This window comes from Danio rerio, chromosome 9 (assembly GCF_049306965.1).
Source record: "Danio rerio strain Tuebingen ecotype United States chromosome 9, GRCz12tu, whole genome shotgun sequence".
Taxonomy (NCBI): domain Eukaryota; kingdom Metazoa; phylum Chordata; class Actinopteri; order Cypriniformes; family Danionidae; genus Danio; species Danio rerio.
This window is the reverse complement of record NC_133184.1, coordinates 41,604,321-41,625,555: the sequence shown is the minus strand read 5'-3', so window position 1 is coordinate 41,625,555 and position 21,235 is coordinate 41,604,321. Positions and strand designations below refer to the sequence as shown.

The 21,235-nt window shown below is 36.1% G+C and overlaps 1 protein-coding gene and 1 long non-coding RNA gene across 17 annotated transcripts in view; one reads left to right on the top strand and one right to left on the bottom strand.

Annotated features, from left to right (window-relative positions):
- The window catches only part of erbb4b (erb-b2 receptor tyrosine kinase 4b), a 656,299-nt gene that overhangs the window by 36,214 nt on the left and 598,850 nt on the right, over positions 1-21,235 (top strand). The gene's annotated exons all lie outside the window — the stretch shown is intronic.
- LOC137496495 (uncharacterized) lies at positions 13,619-16,653 on the bottom strand. Of its 2 annotated transcripts, XR_011016900.2 has the most exons (7): positions 16,489-16,653; positions 16,263-16,384; positions 15,443-15,526; positions 15,268-15,322; positions 15,093-15,168; positions 14,842-15,018; positions 13,619-14,506 (listed from the first exon to the last, which is right to left on the bottom strand). It is a non-coding gene; the product is annotated as an uncharacterized lncRNA (long non-coding RNA). The 2 variants fall into 2 exon arrangements; XR_011016901.2 differs by lacking the exon at positions 16,263-16,384 and having other exon boundaries at positions 16,489-16,603.

The following is a 21,235-nucleotide window of genomic DNA, read 5'->3' as shown; positions in this document are numbered from 1 at the left end:
ATAACACTGTTCTTGTGAGTCTTGGATATTTTAATACAAAAAAATCATACATGTTGTCATTAATTTGTCCTATTGATGAACCATTTAAACAACAATGGAAAACCTTTGTGTAATACAAAATACAAGTTTACTAAGTTGATATCACATGCGTGCATAATGTGTTTTGATTATAGGTATTCACAAATACTTGACTACGTAACTTTTCATATGCAGGTATGTAGTGTTTCTTTACAACGTGACATCGCCATCTAATGGCCTGCATGCATATTACATCATTGTCTTTTTTTATTCCATGAACAGGTTTCAGTTTGGTTGTTGATCGTGAAAGCAAAATGTGATCAAGCTTTCTGTGTTGCAGCCCCAAAGCTCATGCCATTGCTTGTTGTGAATAAGCGCCCTCTAGCAGCAGAAATGACATACTACGGCTTTAAATGCTTAGTGTGCATAAGAAATTTTCAAGTTTGCAAAGGACATAACTTCATTGCCTTGTTAAGGTATCCTTTGGTGGGTGGCACCGTGGCTCAGTGGTTAGCACTGTTGCCTCACAGCAAGAAAGTTGCTGGTTTGAGTCCTAGCTAGGCCAGTTGGCATTTCTGTAGTGTTGACATGTTCTCCCTGTGTTGGCATGGGTTTCCTCCAGGTTCTCTGGTTCCAAGTTGTGGCTGAAAAAACATCCTCTGCATAAAATACATGCTGGATAAGTTGGCAGTTCATTCCGCTGTGGCGACCCCATGATAAAGGGACTTAGCCAGATGAAAATGAATAAAGTATCCTTTAAGAAAGCTTGACTAGATTTTTTTTGGGAAGGAAATCAACATAATTTTGACAGTGTGTCAAGCAATTAGTCGGTATTCTTTGTAGTTTATGTGGTTAATGATTGGCCTGCATTGTATTATCAGCTGTATGTGGCAATGGATTCTATTTAAGGAAAAAAAAGTAATAAATAAACATTAACCCAACATTTTTTTTTCCACCATACGAACAGTGCAGTGATTTGTTTTGAAAAGAGCTAGGGTTCATGCACTTTTGTGATGATAACTTGAAAAATACCAAAACTGCCAAAGGGTTTCTTTAATCTTCTAACACCAAGTGTGAGCTTTGGCAAACACTGCTATTGATACAATTTGAACTTGCAAACTTTATCGTTCGCTGCAATTTTCAAATTTGCAAACTCTAGATATTGCTGTTTCACGTTGAACCAGAGTTTAAGTGAACAGTCAAGTTTAATCACAGTTCAGTTCACTTTTAAGTGACAAGGTTGAGAAAATGACATCCACGCAGGCAATAAACATGGCAATGCCAATCAGCAGCAAAACAGCTGCAAGCTATTGTTTCACGCAATCTCCAGTTCCACCTCTCCACACTGACAAAATTCATAACATTCAGTGTTCTGACTCATTATACAAAGTGCTATTCAGATGTACATGAGCTGCTCAGACGTCCACGACTATGATGTTTGAGAGCTGCTTTTGTCCCTCTCTCCCAAAGCCAAAGACAAGCCTTGTCAGCCTACAATTAAGAACAGCAGAGAGGCTGTTAATAAGTGCCATTTGGAGGATTTTCATCAGCGTGCGGACGGCGATGGAGAAAGCGAAACATTGGCTCTGATTGACACTGCCAATCGTTCAATACGAAGTCGTCCCGCTCTCTAGGCTTCTCCCTCCGTCTGCTTCAATTCCTTCTTTCAACTTCTTTCATCTCTTTCTTGTGCAGGCCACAAAGGAAGAAATTAGTATGACAATGGATATAAGGCTAATCTTTGCTAAAATGCGCTCATTACTGTGGCGCATGGAATTAAATGCGATTGTACAGAATTAAAGCTAATTGTGCATCCCCAATTTCCTCTTGTTGTTCCCTGTGAGGTCGCTGACAACGAAGTGAGCTTTTTCTCCTTATTTAAACCCCATCTTCCTCCCCTTTTGCTTTTTGCAACTCCTGAATAATGAACTTAACAAATAAAGGAATAATTACAGACTCGTGTTCTTGACTATAAACGAAACGCACCTCCCTCTAATGAGTGTTTCATGTTTTTCTTTCTTGCGAGGGCTGCTGAAGGGGCAGTTTCTCTGTATGCCTTTCACTCTTTCTCTATAATCCTTTTTGAAAATATTCAGCGCTAATCTGCATTAACAATGTAATTACAGGAAGGCTTTGAGCGATACTGACTGTTTCAAAATGACTGTGGTGCATGTTTGGACTTAATTTAGAATTTCTAATACAGTATGTTTGAGGTAAATATCAGAAGAGCAGTCCAAAACGTGTATGGACAGATTCGCAATTAATATTTAAGTTGGTTTCATTCACATTGGGTTTATGTATTTGATTTAGTAGCTAATTCATATGGATTTTGTACAATCTCATTAGTACATTTTAGTATGATTTGCTCATCTGCTATGGCAGTTGGGTTTAGGGATGGGTTTGGAGGCACACATTCATTTATTTTAGGTCCAATCCCAATTCTACCCCTTAACCCTTCCCCTTACCTACTGTACCTACTCCTTATTTACCGTGTTCACGTGAAAGGGTAGGTGTTACATTTCTTAGGCGCAAAATGTAAAGTCTTACCCTTTCACACTCTGTTTCAAGGGCCTAGGGGTAGGGGTACAAAAACAGATTTGGAATTGGGCCAACTAACATTGTGGATGTTAGTTGAATTGATGTGTTCAAAAAAGTCTATTACAATCAAGCCTGCATGGGCAGCACGGTGGCTCAGTGGTCGCCTCATAGTAAAAAGGTCGCTGGTTTGATGGTATTTCTGTGTGAAGTTTGCATGTTCTCCCCTTGTGCACGTGGGTTTCCTCTGGGTGCTTCGGTTTCCCCCACAGTCCAAAGACATGCAGTATAAATAAATTGGAATATGAGAGTGAATGGGTGTTTCCCAGTACTGGGTTGTGGGTGGAAGTTCATCTGCTGTGTAAAACATATGTTGAAATAGTTAACGGTTCATTCTGCTGTGATGACCTCTGAAATAGAGACTAAGCTGAAGGGAAATGAATGAATGAAGTTGTATTTAACAGTTCCTAGAGAAATTGAATATTAAATAGGACAACAGTGGGCGTGGCTTTTTTTGTACTGTGAGCTGATTGGGTATAGAACAGTAAGCATTTTATTCAGAAAAATCAGTAAAAGGTAGAGTTATTACAACCCAGTCAACTCCTCACCATTTTTATTTTTTGTCATAGTGCTGTTAAGAATGAGAGTTGGAGGGGCATGGTTAAGTGGTAACCACGCCTAAAACCTCAGAAAGGATGCGATTGAAGAATTTAAATGAATACAAACATGAAGTGCGTTTACAAATTTCAGTTTTAGATTACAAGAGCAAACTGTTTATTTTCTTAGCGACATGTATTTTTTCACCGAAAAACTAACAATGTGAGCTAACTAAATCAATATAGTTAGTTTTGATTTCATGTGTACTTTAAAAACCTCAGAACTCCAAATAGGCTCTTATTTAAAGGTTTGAGTTATTGTTACAAATACATTTTCATACATAAAAAAAATAAACATGGTGTGGCAAGAGCGTAGGTTTGCACTTGACATTGTTGTGGACGAATGGATACAATATGCTGCTACTAGTTATTTAACTGCTATTAAATATATATTATTAATTAATCCTCTCTTCATACAATTTGTTAAATTAAATAGTCATCCCCGTAGCCAAGGGGGGTTTGGGTGGTTTGAAAGACCAAAAGTTATTATTATTATTATTATTATTATTATTATTATTATTATTATTATTATTATGTTTGAATTTTTCTTTTTATTCAAATGGCCAAATTTGAATTTTGACTGTTCTGGCCTGGTAGTGTAATGTTAAAATAATGTTTACAAATTGATACAGAGAGTTTAATAAAGACTTCTGTTTATTTTAGGCATAGTGCAAATGAAACATGTCTCATTTATAAGTATTAACAAAAGGTTGAGCACAGGCTGTAGTTTTTCGGACATTGTTTCAATCGAAATGAATCATGCACCTCTGATAGATTTTGCGAACTGGCAGGGATCATATACTTTCACCTCAGTTGTTCATTCTGCAGTTTGTTTTTTGTGCATATTATTCATAGACTATATTGATCTGCTATATTGATAGACTGCTTTACAGCAGGGAAAAACATGAGCATTAACTCCATTATCATGATGGACTCATTTAGTAGCGAACTTGAGTTTATTTTACTTAAACTTTTTGTTGAAAAAAGCTCCTTATGTCCACCTTTTTTTGCTGCCGCCATCCTCACTTGCGTGTCACACCTTTACACACCTTATTCTTGCACAGTTAGAATACATCTGCGCAGTTTTGTGCTCGTTGTTTATATCTGAACACAGCTACGGCCTCTCATGTGACAGCAGGGAAAGACACAGTCAATCACAATGGTCGTATGTGTTTGAATTAAACTATTGGAGGGTTGATGGATATTGGTGGGGATTTAACCCCTCTGTCCATGCTAAATCTACAACCCTGTGTTGTGGCTGTGGAACCCAATTGTTGTACTCTGTAAATGTATTAATTCATAATTAAAACAACATCTGAGAGCGTTTTAAATGCTCACCATTAATAAACATAATTTTGTTCGTTTAAACATTCAATACTCAATTGTTGAATGGGCAGTCAAATTAATTGTTGGAAGTACTTGATAACTTACATCTCCGCTGACAGGAGCAAATTGCAATTTTGAAACCTTTCATATCAGATGAGAAAAACATTTAGTCCCAGTCTAAATTCATTTAAATAATTCGTTTTTAATAGTAACCTTCACTTATACCATCCAATTGCAGTTTTGGGTGCTTCCACCAGTGGCACACAGATCACACACATCACCTTTGTTGTTTCTCTCCCTTTGATTCTTCCTCTTTCAGTCATTGTATGTCATTGCTGTATAATTAAATGTTTGTATTCCCTCCCAGGGACACATTTTCATTGTGTTATGCACAACAGACACATTTTGCCACCCGCTAATGAAGTTCTTATGGATGTGAGCAGTTATAGGTGATTTTTACAGCCCGTAAGGAGACATGACGGAAAGAACAAATGGAAGAAATGGAAAAATGAAAGATTTAGATGCAAAGAAAATGACATCAAAGAATAAAAGCGAGTGCTTAAGCGAAATGAGAGTAAAATGGAGAAATGCCAGATTAAACTTAATGGTAAAGCGTAGAAAGAAGCTATAATGTGTTTTAAAGGGGGAATGTTAAAGTCAAATGAGCGAGGGTGGAAAAGGAAAACGATCAGGGTGAATCTCAGGGTCAGGCCTGTGCTGCGTCTGCTGATGTCTAACGCTGCCCAGCAGTCTGTGCCAGTCTCTGTGGGCCACAGTCACCTTGGTGCAGTGAAATACAGTTGGCCGTAAAGGCACATAAAGCACTGAATGAGAGGAAAAGGGGAAAGGCAATTGACCTTGGCTGGCTGACTGACTGCAGGAGAGATGAGCCATGTGCTGAGCAAGGACTGTCGTTCAACCTGTAGAAGCTTGGAGAAAGGCAGATCTGCTGTCTTTGTGTCTGTCGGCGGAGTTATTTTTCTCTGTGAAAGTCGGTTTTTAGCTTGGTTTTACCTGGAAGTGATACTGAGCTATTTCCCCAATGAATGGACTTTGAAACAAGCTCATTCTTCTGTAGATTGCAGAGTTGGAAGCTGAGAGTTTTTCTTTTTTTATCAGTTGCAGGAACTGAATGATCTTCTGATGGCTCTTTTGAGCAGGTTCTTTTTATTGAATGAGAAGCATTCAGTGTAGTCATTGCAATTTAGTTAATTACTGACTGAATTTGACCTATGAGCTTTTTTGGTTTGAATCAAAACTGTACACCCAGCATCCAACCAGTTACTCTCATACAGATACAAAATCAAAGCTACTGTTTATATTTTTTAGAGGATGAAATGTAGACATTTTTCTTTCAACATTATACCAACTTAAGCACCTTGAGCCTTACATCTGTGCTATTTTTGATTGTTTACATGGCTTTATGTATATATTTGAATTATATTAATTAAAATATGAATCACAGATAAGTATCATGTGAAAGTCAAAATATGGGTAAAATCCATTAAAATATTACAATTAAATTTATTACAAGGCGCACTTAATGCATTTAATTGTTTGTTTTGAGGCTGCATTGTGATCCTTAAAAGGACAATTAAACATTTTTAGTAGGCAAGAAAGCATATATGGTAACTTTAAAAAGTTTTAGTATAAAAGAACTTTAAAAATTTATATTATATTGTAATCAATGTAAGTTAAGACATAATAATATTAGCCTCTCACTGATTTATTTATAGCAGTGACATAAAGAAACTATGTAAAGTATAATGAAGAAGACGCTGAGAGCAGACTTTTGGATCCAAATGCAGGTTTAATAGGAAGGTCAGTAAAGCAATGGTCAACACAGGGGCCAACAGATGTATACAGGCAATTTAGAGTCAATGTCAGAAACACAAGTAGGTGATCAAAAGACAGGCGGCAGACAAGGATGAACAAACTTACAAGGCGAGGGTCAAAAACACGGGAAAACAAACCAGGAGAAACGCTGTTCGTGGGATAAACAAGACTCGGCCCTGAATGAATGAAAGTAAGGTGTATTTATAGTCCTTGTAATCAGTGTAGATGAGCAGCGGCTGTGTCTGCGTGCAAGTGTCGGATTTTTGTCAGATATTACCAGCGTTGATGAGCGCAGGGGTTTCTGAGAGTTGGAGTTCGCTCAGCTGTAATCTCCCATATAGGAAACCCTGCTGGCAATTGGCACAAAGGACAACTCCACTAGCAATCCCAACATAAATGATGGGAAGAGTCTTCCACAATAATGGATAGGGCTATGCGATTAATTGAAATCAAATCACAATCGCAATTTGAAATGTTGCGATTATATAATCGCAAGAGGCTGCAATGTAAATTTTTTTTTTAATTATTATTTAGCTACCCATACCCAGAGTAAATGTGTGACTGCCCTCTGTGTGTGACAGTCTTACTTGCCAACTGAGGGAGCATGCTTTCGATCTGACCGATCAGAATTGCAGAAACAATGGAAAGCGCAAACGAGTGATGGCATCTGCTGCTTTAGAAGCATTTGGCGAGGGAGGCGTGCACTTGTATTTTAAAATGCAACTACTTAAAAACGCAGAAACTGTGCACAATTTACTGCGTGTGTGTTTGCTGGGCAGTCTTTCACTGACACTTACAGCAGAAACCCCTGTTTCACTGTTATGGAGAAACTAAAAGTAAGCGAGTTTTCTCCTCCGCGTCCATCATGGAACAGCTGTGATTGTCACTGCCGTTTATCAGTGTCAGAGTGTTAGAGCTAATCCTAGCACTTTCTGGTGAGCACATGACAGGTCATAGGGGTGTAAGAAAGAAATCACTAGACAAGGCTCAAAGCGAGCAGGATATTTACATTTGTTTATTTGCCATAAATGCTCATGTTGTTCTGTGCATGTACTTTTTAAAGGCACAGTTTACATATCTGACTGTATTAAAGGACAAAATTGTGTTGCATATAGTATATAAATATAAATACTTGTGCTGTAAAATATACAATTGTGAATGGAAAGCATTGTCAATGCACCGTGATGCACAGAGAAATCGAATTGAACCGAACGGATGGTATGATAATCCTAACCGAGCCATGAGAAAAAAAAAATCGTAAGTAGATACTTTCCCCAAATCGCACAGCCCTAATAGTGAAGTTTTTCTTTAAGTTACTTCTGTCAGTTACTAAAAAGAATGGTGAGTGACCTAAAGCAGGCTTTTATAAAGCATTTAGATTGCATCATATAATAATTTAGACATGAATGAATTGTCTATTTGTTTTCCCAAATAGTTTTGATTAAGTTGACTTCAAAGGCTGGTTTAAGTCAAATATATTTTACGGAATAATTTGACACAACTTCAAATGCTGAAGCTTAATAAACTCAATTTCTTTGCAGCCGGTTTAAAATGCTTTAAAATTGTAAGTTAACTCAACTTTTTTATTTTAATTTTTTTTGTGGAGTACTAAAAGAGCACTAAACTTTTAATGCCACCACCTTGCACATAATGAGATGTTACATACCTTAAAATTCCCTGGTATAGCAAACAAAGTTCATCATATTTTATTCAGAAAGATTTCAATTACAGGTTTTGTTTTTCCATGCCAGATACAACACTGTTCTAATATGCAACAGAATCAATCTAATATCGAAAAAAAAGGGTGTTGGACGAGTTTTCTTCAACTCTTTGACAAAGATCTGATGTAAATTGCTCATCGTCGCAATCATTACGGCTGTAAAAATCACTCAAAATGACATTGAAACTGACATTTAGACACTTGATATTAATTAAAGCACAAAATCATACCTGAGATCATCATTACCATTGTTTGTATGCTATTATTCCAGCTGCAACATTGCAGAAATGAATTCTACTCTCACTTTTCACATTACAACTAATTAACATGAAAAAAATATCTTTAATTGCATATCGTGACATTTTATTGTGCCTTCATGGTTATGGACACTGCATACGGTGATATACAGAGAATGAAGGGCAGCACTACAGAGTTTGGTAGGACTTTTGGATGGCAATTTTGTTGCAATGTCATCTCTGTTGAGTTTTGCCTTCTGTGGCTGTTTACTGTGGACAGCGGTGCTTAATCTAGGAGGCCTGCTGGTGACCTGGCTATAGATTTAGCAGTTTGTTACACACTTGCACACACAGACACGGAAGTTGCACTGTGAATGCTTCATACTGTTAAAATGTCCCCTGCTTGGAGATACACATGAATAAAGACACATTAAACCCCTTAGCAAGGTGAACGCAGTGCTGATGCAGGATCATTTTGGAGAGAGAGAGAGAGAGACTGCAAACATGAGAGACGAGGGAAAAACGTCTCTAATTTTAGTCGCAAAGACTCAAAGGCCCGATATTCGCTTCTTTCTTTATTCGTTCCCTTTTTTGGTATGGGGTTGAGTGAAAGGGGCATGGGTATGGTTCCCAGGAGCAGTGGGTAAAGCAGCCGCTATCAGAGAGGCTGGACAGCCCAATTAATCAGAACTCACTCTGGGGAGCCACAAGCCTCTGACAGGGACGTTTTATTCTGGCCCGCCACTGGACACCCAGAAGTCTGCCATCTACACAACCACTGCGAGCTGCTTGGTTTTTTTTCCTGCCTCTATTTCATACGAGCTGCTCAATCTTTTCTCCCTCCAAACTCACCGCTGGCACACTTCAGGGACGCCCGAAGGATTGCGACGTGTGGAAAAATATTCCATACAAAAGTTATGAGTCATGGAGCTTACAGTACAGCACTCACTTCCTATGCAAAACACTTGATGAATTATTCATTATTATTGTTATTTAGACAGGTAAGTTGTATAGCAGTGTACTTTTATGACATTGACTAGTTTATTCAGTCAGAAAATGGTCATTTTGACCCTGCCATCAAATCCAATCTTGTATATCAAAAAAAGTAAATTCCAATATGAAAATGGCTTAAAATTTTCAACCAAGAGTACACACTTAGATATTGCTTGACGCTATTACAAGGTTTGGCATGCTGTCCTTGGAGAGAACCCTGAGCTTGGAGATAATTGAGCCCAGGGCTTCCATCTGGTCAATTGGCATGTAAAGGAGTCTGAGATCAGGTAGGTCTCGAGTAGGCATGGGCAGGTAAGATTCTGAAGGTATGATAACCTTGGATAAAAAATCCCGATTTCAGGGTTTGTGATTTACTGCTCTAAAATATATATTCTATTTAAATGTCTGGGTAAAAAGCAACAGCTTTTCCCCCCTTTGAACACAATATATTTTATTTTCAGAAACATTTATAATATTTTGGAACAGTAAACATGTCAGGCTAAATAATTCAAATGAATCAATGACTTCTACTGTCATCGTTTGTTTCAAAACACAGATTTCTTTTAAATTTAAAACAGCATTTTTGGATATCTTTTCTGCTGGAGACACTGTTGTCTAAAATAAATAAATAAAAATCTTAGGAACTGTATAGCAGAAAATGTTAGCGTTTTAAAACCATGACTTTTCCAAACTACAGTTTAACTTTATAGTCACATGCAGTTATTGTCTCATGGCTAGTTTTGAGAGCTCCAAAGGAGGAGATAGGGTGGAGCGGGGATTCTTCCAAAATGAAGATGAGGGCAGTAGGGTGAAATTGGACTACTTATTGTAGGCTTGGGTCAATCTGATTGTATTATTGTTGATTTATGAATGAGGGACCAGCCGCAATCTATCATATCCCATGTGCCTCTCAAAATTACTTTGTAAAACTTTACTTAGTTTGTTGTTTGATATTTTGAAATAGTATTATTATTTTTAAAGTTTGGTGTTGGGCTTTTTCACTGATTAAAACTAAAAAGAAGTTTCAGTTTCCACTTATTTTGCTATATAAAAAAATATTTTAGATTCTTGCTGTTTTTTTTATCTTTTGTTTAAAAATACATTCTGAAGGATGACTGAAGTCTGAAGTAATGCCTGCTGAAAGTTTATCTTAACTATCACAGAAACAAATTAAAGTTTAAAACTGAGCAAACTGGAAAGGTTATTTTTAAAGTAATACAATTTAGTTTTACTGTAATTTTTGTAAATTTTATCAAATAAATGCACCCCTGCTGAGCATATGCAGCCTGATGTCATGAGAAAATGTAAGTATTTTACATTTTGTCAGTTTAGTGGTCAATTTGTATGAGTTAAGTCGTACAAAACTGTATAATTTCAAAAAGGAGGCATGGCACCAAACCCCTTCCTTAAACCCAATCGATAAGCAAATCGTACTAAATTGTATACGCATGTCATTGTACATTCATGCGAATTCATACGAATTAGCCACTAAAGCAAAAAGTGAGATTGTGTTGGCATATGGAATGTCTTTCTGAACTTTTAAAAAACAATTATAAAATAAGTCTACCACCACTCTTTTGAATAGTAATGTGTGTGAAAAATGAATTCATAAAGGTGCTAGTGGAAGGCTTGAAACTTTGCATCAAAGGCGGCAATACCAAAACTCCAAAAATACAAATCTTTACTTTTTTAATTTAATGAATTTGTATTTTTGGAGCTTTGGTGTTGCCGCCTTTGAATATTTAATTTGCACCTTTTGCATATTTTGGCTGAGCACCCAGTTAAGAGGGCTGTGCGTGCTTCTGTAGTTTTTTCATTGAAACTTTGCATCACAATGGAGATTATTGGATCAACTGATACATTTCCCAGATAATGATGTGAAATGCCAGCCGCATTATGACAATTCTGATTATGTTTAATAATTGCACTTATATGGTATGATCAGATGATCAGAAAATGCTGCATTTTCACAATTTAACAACGTAAAGTCATTTTTGTATTTTAGAAATAATTATAATAAGCTGATATGGCACTTAGCCTATTAGTTTTTAAATATTTTAGTTATTGAATTTACATTCTGTAAATAATATAAAATTGTATTAATGATATCTATATTAAAAATAAAGATATATCTATAGTTTTAAAATTTTTTGCTCTTCAGACATAAATTTCTCTTTTAATTAACTAATTAATTTATTTATTATTATTTTATTTATTTATTTATTTATTTATTTATTTATTTATTTATTTATTCATTTTTGCTAGTAGAAGCCTTGAAACTTTTCACACCGTTGAAGTGATTAGAAATACTAACGTAAGACTCTTCCTAGGTATTAAAGATCAATCTTGTTAATGTTTGGATGCGAGTTGGAGACACTGATCGTAGACCAGTAGCTACAATTTTGAATTGTTCCCCAGAGCAGTAATCAGAAGCAGTAGACAGTGGAGTGTGTGAGATAATTCAAGTCTGAGTTGCTAGCATTTGCATTTAACTATAAATATACATATAACATGCCCATGGCCAAAGGAAATATTCTGCACATCCTGTGTCTAGACCTGCTTATCAATGTTTTTTTGTACCAAAATGCAGATTTGGTTTAAATATTGAAGACCGTAGCCCAGCTTGCACAGACTGGCTTAACACAAAAACACACACAAAAAAAGTCTCTTTGGCTCATCCACTACCTCTTGTTTGACATTTTCCAATTTTCTCCTTGTCGCTTGTTAAGTCATGGCTTTGGATTTGATTTGAGAGTGATTTTTATTTGTGTTCGTGTGGAGGGTTGTGTAAATCTGCCCACATCCTTCTGTAGATTTGCAGTCATATTTTGTCATCTGTCCTACTATTCCAAGTGAACAAACTCTTGATGTTGTTGATTTTATAGCCTCATTAAACACTGTTTTGCAGGGACCTGCTGCTCCCTTGTTCTTTTTCTCAACTCTTTGCTTGAAGTCTTGTAGGCAAATGCTATTGTTTCACTGCATCATTGGTTTACTGCAAATGCTATGGATAAGCAAATACAAGCAATATAATATTTGTAAATAAATATGCTCATGATATATAATAATATAATATAATATAATATAATATAATATAATATAATATAATATAATATAATATAATATAATATAATATAATATAATATAATATAATATGACAAGTCTTTGCTGAGGTCCAGCTTCCCGCCTCCGGCACTTGGACTGCAGCTCTGCACAAGACCTTGGCCAGTCGAGAAACAATCATGCCCATCTGAGCCTGGTTCTCTCGAGATTTTTTTTTATTCACTTTTGCCAAATAGTGAAGTTTTTTCCTCGCCGCTGTCAGCACTAGCTTGCATGGTTCGGGATCTGTAGAGCTGGGCATTGATGGATTTCTCTTCAGTGTTTGGACTCTCAGTAGTGATTTATTAAACCACACTGAACTGAGCTAAACTGAACTGAACTTAAATTTTGAAAAATGAACTACACTGTTTCAATTTACTATGACCTTTTATGTGAAGTTGCTTTGACACTATCTTCATTGTAAAAGTGCTATACAAATAAAGGTGAATAGAAAAAAAATCAAGTACACTTCTAGTTTTTATATTTTAATTATTTTTGGAAAAAAAAGCATATTAAATTAAAAATAGGCACTACTTCACATAGAACATTTAATGTATTTAATATATTTATTTATACTATGATTATTGTTGTTATTATTTTTATTTAACTCCAGAGTTGTTGACATTTCATAAATGACCTTATTTTTGCATTTACATTCATGAATTTGTCATACACTGTACAATTCTGATCAATTAATCCTGACAACATATGTTTTAGTTCATTGTAGCTTAAACATTTAATTTAGAACAAGGTTAACTTTAGTTTAGGACGTTATGCGCAAGCTCTTTTAAGCCCGTTTAATCTAATACAAGTTCAAAGGACTCAAAGTTAATTTGATTCACCCTAAAAATTTATGGCAACCAGTATTTTTTTTTACAGTGTAGTAATTTTAAAATGCAGAATTGTTGATGTTTTGTACAACTACACTCTCAGAAAAAAAGGTACAAAATTGTACCTTTTAGGGTACAAATGGCCCGTCACTGGGGTGGTACCCTTAAGGGTACAAATTTGTACCTCATTTTAAAGGTACAAAATTGTACCTTCTACATTTGTACCCTTTAAGGGACAATTTTGTACCCTAGACACTGAAGGTACAAAAATGTACCTTTTTTTATTATATAGTATTTTCAGGGTACTGACCCAGGCATTTTGATCCTTTGGTGACTGCATGCACAAATAAATAAATAAAATATTTTGGTTCACAGATGTCCATTTTTATTTATTAATGTAGAAATATTTCATTACACCTCACAACTGAATGTGTAAAGAAATAAAATTACACAGCAAGTATAAAGCAGACATGTAAAACAGTAAAAAGAACAATTTAGATAACAAATAAAAACTAAATAATCTACACTTAATACAAAGACCACAAGAATACTGTTTAAGATTTATAAACACATTACACAGGCTACATCAAGTAATGCACTTTATAAAGTCCAAAGTGTTTGTCTTTAGTCAGAATACTCAGTCATAATAAATAATTTGTCATCAACATTTTCTCTGAATTTCAGAATGAAGGCAAACTTTCTCTATAAATTGCTTCAACAGTGCAGAAAACCGAATACATCAGTAGCCTCTTCCTCAACATCAGTAGATTACTCCTCATCATCCTCAAGTGGAGTTGTAATTTGTTGTAACACAATATGTGTTTATGCTTTTGATAAACATGACATGTAAAGCACTCATATCTGGAAAATGTTCTTTGATAGTCATTAGGACCACAAATTATTTAAAAATGTGCTTTATGCATGAATGATAGCAGTGTGCTGGATTAACTTGATGATTGTGATTATCCCCAGAGCATGTAGAGAAACAAAAAACAAGGTTGATCACTCTGGTAACTGGAGTAGATCTAGGCTTGTCACTGTCCACCGTTCATTCAAAACATTCCACTGCAGAAACATCAAGGTGTTCTTCTAGTAAGATGGATATGTCAAAAATGTATATTCGTCCACATCATTAGCCCGGCCAATCGCAATCCCATCAACATGAAGACTGCCGTGACTCGTCTTGTTAACACAGTTGTCCAGTCGGTGGCCTCCTCCTGTACTTGAACTGTTGGATGTGGTGAAGATGATTCACTGTAAATGACAAAGCAATAATTACATTAATATCAGTCACTCTATCACTGATGAAGAGAAAATCAACATGCATAGAAAGTGAAATAATTAATATTCACTGATAAAAAAAAAAAACGTATCACAGATCAAAAGACTAATATAAATTTCATTCATTCATTCAATTTCTTTTCGGCTTAGTCCCTTTATTAATCTGGGGTTGCCACAGTGGAATGAACCACCAACTTATCCAGCATGTTTTATGCAGCAGATGCCCTTCTAGCTGCAACCAAGTATTACGAAACATCTAGACACACTTATTCACCACACATTTATACACTACAGACAAATAAGCTTACCAAATTCAGCTATAGCGCATGTCTTTATACTTGTGGGGAAACCAGAGCACTTGGAGGAAACCCTCACGAACACTGGAAGAATATGCAAACTCCTCACACAAATGCCAACTGACCCAGCCGAGGCTCGAACCAGCGACCTTCTTGCTGTAAGGTGACAGCACTACCCACTGCGTCATCCTAATATAAAGAATATCAAGCATTATAAAATGCATTTATCACAGCATATACTAAACAAAAAACAACATACGCACCGGAGCACAACGAAATGTTGAAGTGTCTCGCTTAACAAGGCTGGCAACATGAGAAGTGCTGCTGTAAAATCAACTCCTGGAACATAAGATGTGGCATACAAACAAATATGAAGGAATCCATCCAAAGCTAGAATTTAATAATATTAATCAAGTGGAGAAAGTTTAGAAAGAGCACCTTAGAGTCAGGTCCATAGCATTCTTCAGTTGATCTCTCATCTTTCGATGAAAACCTAGAAAATAATTTTAAACATGTGGGTGTACATTTATTGTTGTTTGTAAGTAAAAACCTACAAATTTAAAACAGTATGTAAGCCATTAAAACCATGGTATAGATAATGAGACATACTTACATCTTGTAACTGAGCCATGCTTTCATATGACATGCCTTCATTGGTCTGATGCTGTTAGGCTGCATTCTGTTGTTCAATCTTGTCCTGAAAGACAATTGGAAACTTCAAAAACTTCTGAAAAGCAATAAGATAAAGCAATAACTATTTATTTATTTTGAGATATTAATAAAATAGGTAAAATAGCTCAAGGTACCAGTTTCAGAACAGATGAGACAAATTATTACACTAAAGAACAAAGTATAACTTAAAACGTCGATTTATACATTGTGGTATGTTAATAATTCTACATTAACATAAGTATAACGTTAAACGATAGTAAAGCACCAACAATTCTGGATATGAGAGTTTGTGGACACTCCTCAACATAATGTAACTTAGACACTGAAACGAAGATATGTAGCATACACACGCCACATTTGTAACTTATATAACCGTCTAAAATTACATTTCAGCGGTCAACCGTGGCTAGAAAATTGCCTCAAAATATAAAACATTATCGATAATTACAAATTTCCAGTATTAATAACAAAAGGTTTTATATCAAGGTATATGAAGACTTTAGTCGCGCGAGCTCCGGGCCACACCGCACATTACTCACGGCCTGATTCCGGTGCACGGATACGGCAGCGTCGGCTCGCTTCTGCCGCCGCAACTGGCCCGAGTGTATTTTGTTAACGTTAATTGGGTTGCGATTATATTCCGCCGTGGCAACACTTATTAATAAAGCAGTAACGTAACGTAAGATATAAGGCGCGAATACGTAACGTAGGCGATAAAGGGAACTTTTACACCGAGAAAACTAACAGCATATAGTACTCACCGTCTATAACGTTATATCCCTCGGTGACTTCGATATCACATTGTAGTAACTTCTTTAATAAGCTGCAGAAATCTTAGCAAACTCTATCCTACAGGCCAACATACACCAGGCAGTCCGGAGCACTTAAAGCGGGGGAAAGCCGAGACCCGAGAGTCAGACAAAATCAACAGAACACGGCTTCACATGTAAAAATGACACTGAAAATATATCTTTAATACATTCTTACCTGAAAAGTGTGGACTCCAAAATAGACTTTTCTTTGAAAAGCGTGCGAAGTTCTGTGTAAACAGCCAGCAGCCTCAGTAACAAACACTACTATAACGTCTCAACAAGCCAAATTCTTAAAGAGACAGCAATGCTGTCACTGCATGGTTCTTACTTCTTATTCTACATCACATATACTATAGGGTCTTAAACAGTAAGCAAAGACCAGTATTTACGTTTTTAATGATTAAAATTACATTCAATTATAAATTTAATTATTAACATTTTTGAGAAAAAATGTAATTTAAATACATGAAAAAAAATTTAATTATTAAAATATTTAATTCAATTTATTTATTTATTATATTTTTTTAATGATGTATTTTAGTATTAATGTTTAGTATTAATACATTTAAATTAGTGTTATATAGTGTCTTGATCTTATCATGAGCTGAGGGTACAATTTTGTTCCTATAGGGAAACAAAATATATAATTGTACCTTTATAGGTGCCAAATTGGTCCTTTACGGTACAATTTTGTATCCAAATGTGCTATAAAAGGTACAAAAATGTACCTTTCAAACCTAAATCTGGGCATTTGTACCTTTATAGCCCATTTGGGTACAAAATTGTACCCTAAAGACCAATATGGGACCTTTAAAGGTACAATTTTATATTTTGTTCCCTCTAGGAACAAAATTGTACCCTCATTGTACCTTTTTTTCTGAGAGTGTAGGTGTTATACATTTTAAATTAATTTAAATTCATTTCATTCAGGTTGCCAGATTTTACATAACACAATGGCAATTCTGAGTGCTTTACATAAACAAGAATAAAAGAAACAAGAAAATAAAAACGACAAAGAATTAAAAATTATTAAAAACTTATAAAAAACGGATTAAAATATGTTAAAACAGGTTTAAAAGAAATGAAAAAGACATAATAGTGTGATCTGTCGGATGCAGCACAGTGCTCATTTAGTAAAAGCACAGATAAACAGATGTGTTCTAAGTCCTCATTTAAATGTGCCAAATGTTGGAGCACATCTGATTATTTCTGGAAGCTGATTCCAGCAGCAGGGGGGCACAGTAGCTGAAGGTGCATTTACCCTGCTTTGGCTGAAATTTTGAAATTTCTAATTTACGTGATCTTGAAGATCTGAGTGATCTGTTGGGTTTGTATTCAGTAAGCACATCTGTAATGTATTGAGATCCAAGGCCATTATGTGATTTATAGACAAGTAATAATACTTTAAAATCTCTTCTAAATGTAACTGGAAGCCAGTGTAAAGACCTGAGGACAGGTGTGATGTGCTCTGATTTTCTGGTTCTGGTCAGAATCCTGGCTGCCGTGTTCTGGATGAGCTGCAACTGTCTGACTGTCTTTTTGATAAGGCCAGTGAGTTACATTTATCCACCCTCCTGGTGATAAAAGAATGAACAAGTTTCTCTAAGTCCTCACTGGAAGCAAAGCATCCAAGTCTTGCAATATTTTTGAGATTTTAGTGTGCTGATTTACTTACGGTCCCACTTTATATTAAGTGGCCTTAACTAATATGTACTTACAAGGGAATTAATAGTTTGCTACAAAGTACTTATTGTGTAAATACATGTATTTACTGTTTACTTATGCTTGATTAAATGCATGTATCTAATTACATCTGTATTTAACTTTTGTAATTACATTTGTAAATACACTATTGACCATCCCTTACACCTTAACCTACCCTTAAAGCTACCCATGCCACCATAACCCAACCTCTATTCCAACTCAAAAGCCCCACAAGTGTTCTCAAATACATTATAAACACAGTAAGTACATTGTATTTATTTTTTTATGTAAGTACATAGTTGTTAGGGACACTTAATATAAGTGGGACCTTACTTACTGCTTTGACATGACTACTAGAATTCAGGTCTGACTCCAGAATCGCACCAAGTTTCTTTACCTTATTTTTTGTTGTATGACCCCTAGCGCCAATGTACACATTCATGTAGAGAACCTCATCTCTGTTTCCAAATGCAATGACTTCAGTTTTGCATTGAAATTATGAATCATTGTGTTGTTTTAACCATTAAATAAAGCACATCACCATCTTCTACTTATTCTATTACTTGTTCCCCAGTGGGTCAATTAATTTCGCGTTCAATGCCCATTTCTACACCAGTAGCATAACAGCATCCAGCAGTAACATAAACGCCCACTGTGACCAACAGTAAAGCTATTTACTCAACAATACAGTAACTCTGAATGCCCCATTATTTAATCTCCAGAGCATCCCAAGCCCCCTTCATGTGACCCTCAGGTGCTCTGTGCTCCTCTTAGCATGTGTTGAGGTGTCTGCTCTGTGGCCTGTGGAGTGACAATAACCAGCCTGGTGTTTCCCAGACTCCTCTCCCATTACCTGAGTCTGTGTTCTCTCCTGGGGCCAAGCCTGTAAAAGAACACCGCGCTCGGAGACGGGCCAAAACCCCAAACAACAAACATGCTGTCTCCGAGTTAAACGGCCCCTGTGATGGAGGAGGCATCTCCGAGGGCTTTCTCTGATCACGTGATGCAATGTGGAACATGTCCCGCATTTATTTCTTTCCTTCGCTTTTTTTTCTTCCCCTCAGACATGGTGTCTTTTTCTCAGGTAGCTGGAGTTGAAAGCAGTTTTGTGGATTCAGGTTTGCATTTATTCAGTGTAAATACTGGAAGCTGGAAGTGTGGGAGGTAAAAGTGCTGTCTCTTTCTCTGTATTTCCCACTCACCCGCTGACAGGCGCCGGATGAATAAAACATTGTACAAGACATTGTACAGATTTTTTTTCTCTTTGGGAAGGAGAAAACTTGTCATTAGTTGTAAGTCTTCCTTTCAGTTTGGCCAAAAGATGATGGGAAAATTATACATTGCCTTTTTATATTAAGCTTCTTTGCTTTCTCTCTCTTAAATGTATGGTGCATTTATAGCCCATTTATAGTTGGTTTGTGGATTATTTATTGATTTGCTGATATACTGATTGGTTGTTGATTTATTTTTATTTTTTTGTCTTTTTTGCTCTATATTAAAGTCATGTGAATTTTGTAAACTGATTCACTGTTCATTAAAATATGAAATGAGAAATATAATAAAATATTTGTAATAATTGGATACTTTGTTGTTTTAACAAAGACTTATTGTATTAAACCTGATTTTATTTCAACTTGTTCTGCACATTATTGGAAAAAAAAAGCCTGACCTTGCAATATTTAGTTTTTGTTCTGACTATGTATTACAATTTGAATTTTGAGTAATTTTTGCAATAATAAAAACGTAATATATTGCAATTTTAAGTCTATATTTTAGTTAAAGCAAAACTAACGTTTTACATACCTAGCTTAAAGTAACTTAGTACTACATTTGGTTACTGTTTTAAGTGACTTAAAGGATCAAGTTTGTAAGTTTGACATCCAGTGGTTGAACTAGGTATTGCACTCATGGTTCAAAACGCACACAAGCGCAGATTGCCAGATTGACGACACCAACAGGAAAAACCAAGCCTGACTATTGAGTCTAAAGTCTGATTTAAGTTGTGTTCTAAAATAAAGCAGCAACACTTGATAGAAGGAATATTTTACATATTAAAAGGAGTTTTTGTTCTTAACATTTACAATTTAGGGTGACGCAGTGGCGCAGTAGGTAGTGCTGTTGCCTCACGGCAAGAAGGTCGCTGGTTTGAATCTCGGCTCAGTTGGCGTTTCTGTGTGGAGTTTGCATGTTCTCCCTGCCCTGTGGGTCCCTGTGGGTTTCCTCCGGGTGCTCCAGTTTCCCCCACAGTCCAAAGACATGCAGTACAGGTGAATTAGGTAGGCTAAATTGTTTGTAGTGTAGGAGTGTGTGTGTGAATGTGTGTGGGGATATTTCCCAGAGATGGGTTGCGGCTGGAAGGGCATCCGCTGCGTAAAAACTTGCTGGATAAGTTTGCGGGTCATTCCGATGTGGCGACCGCGGATTAATAAAGGGTCTAAGCCGACAAGAAAATTTCTTGCAGCTGAACATCAGGGTAAACTAACAATTTTTACATTGCACTTTATTCAGTGTTAAATGTTAATAATTTGTGAGTTTGAATGGGATTTTATGTGACATTTATTGACACACAACTAACAGCAGCAGCTGATAGTTCGTAGTTCAAAATAAAACAAACCATTTGAAATTGAACTTCAGAACTGTGACTGTGCAAGCCAGGGGTGTCAATCTCAATTCCTGGAGGGCCGAAGCCCTGCACAGTTTAGTTCCAACCCTGCTCCAACACACTTACCTGTAGGTTTCAAACAAGCCTGAAGGACTCAATTAGTTTGATCAGGTGTGTTTAATTAGGGTTGGAACTAAACTGTGCAGAGCTGCGGCCCTTTTGGAACTGAGTTTGACACCTGTGGTGCAAGCCAACATTAATAATTAATAATGTTATAGAGGTTTACTTTGTATTAATTAAATTAAAAACCTTACCATTTCGTTGGAGTGCAGCGAGTGCACTATTCTGTGCTTCTGAATGGCTGTATTTAAAATTGTTTCATCTGGTGCAAACAGCCAAATTGCTTAGCATTGCAAATCTCATCACATAGCATTGTTTGGACACTGGGTTACAATGTGACATGCTCACTTAATTTTTACGTTCATAATCTTTATATTATTTGCTAAGTAATAACCTCCTTATGTGGAACTCTGAATCAGCCTTATTTCGGAGGCTGTTACTGTTCACTGGAGGTCATATTTTGGTCATGAATGGATGCTTTGAGAACCTTGATGAT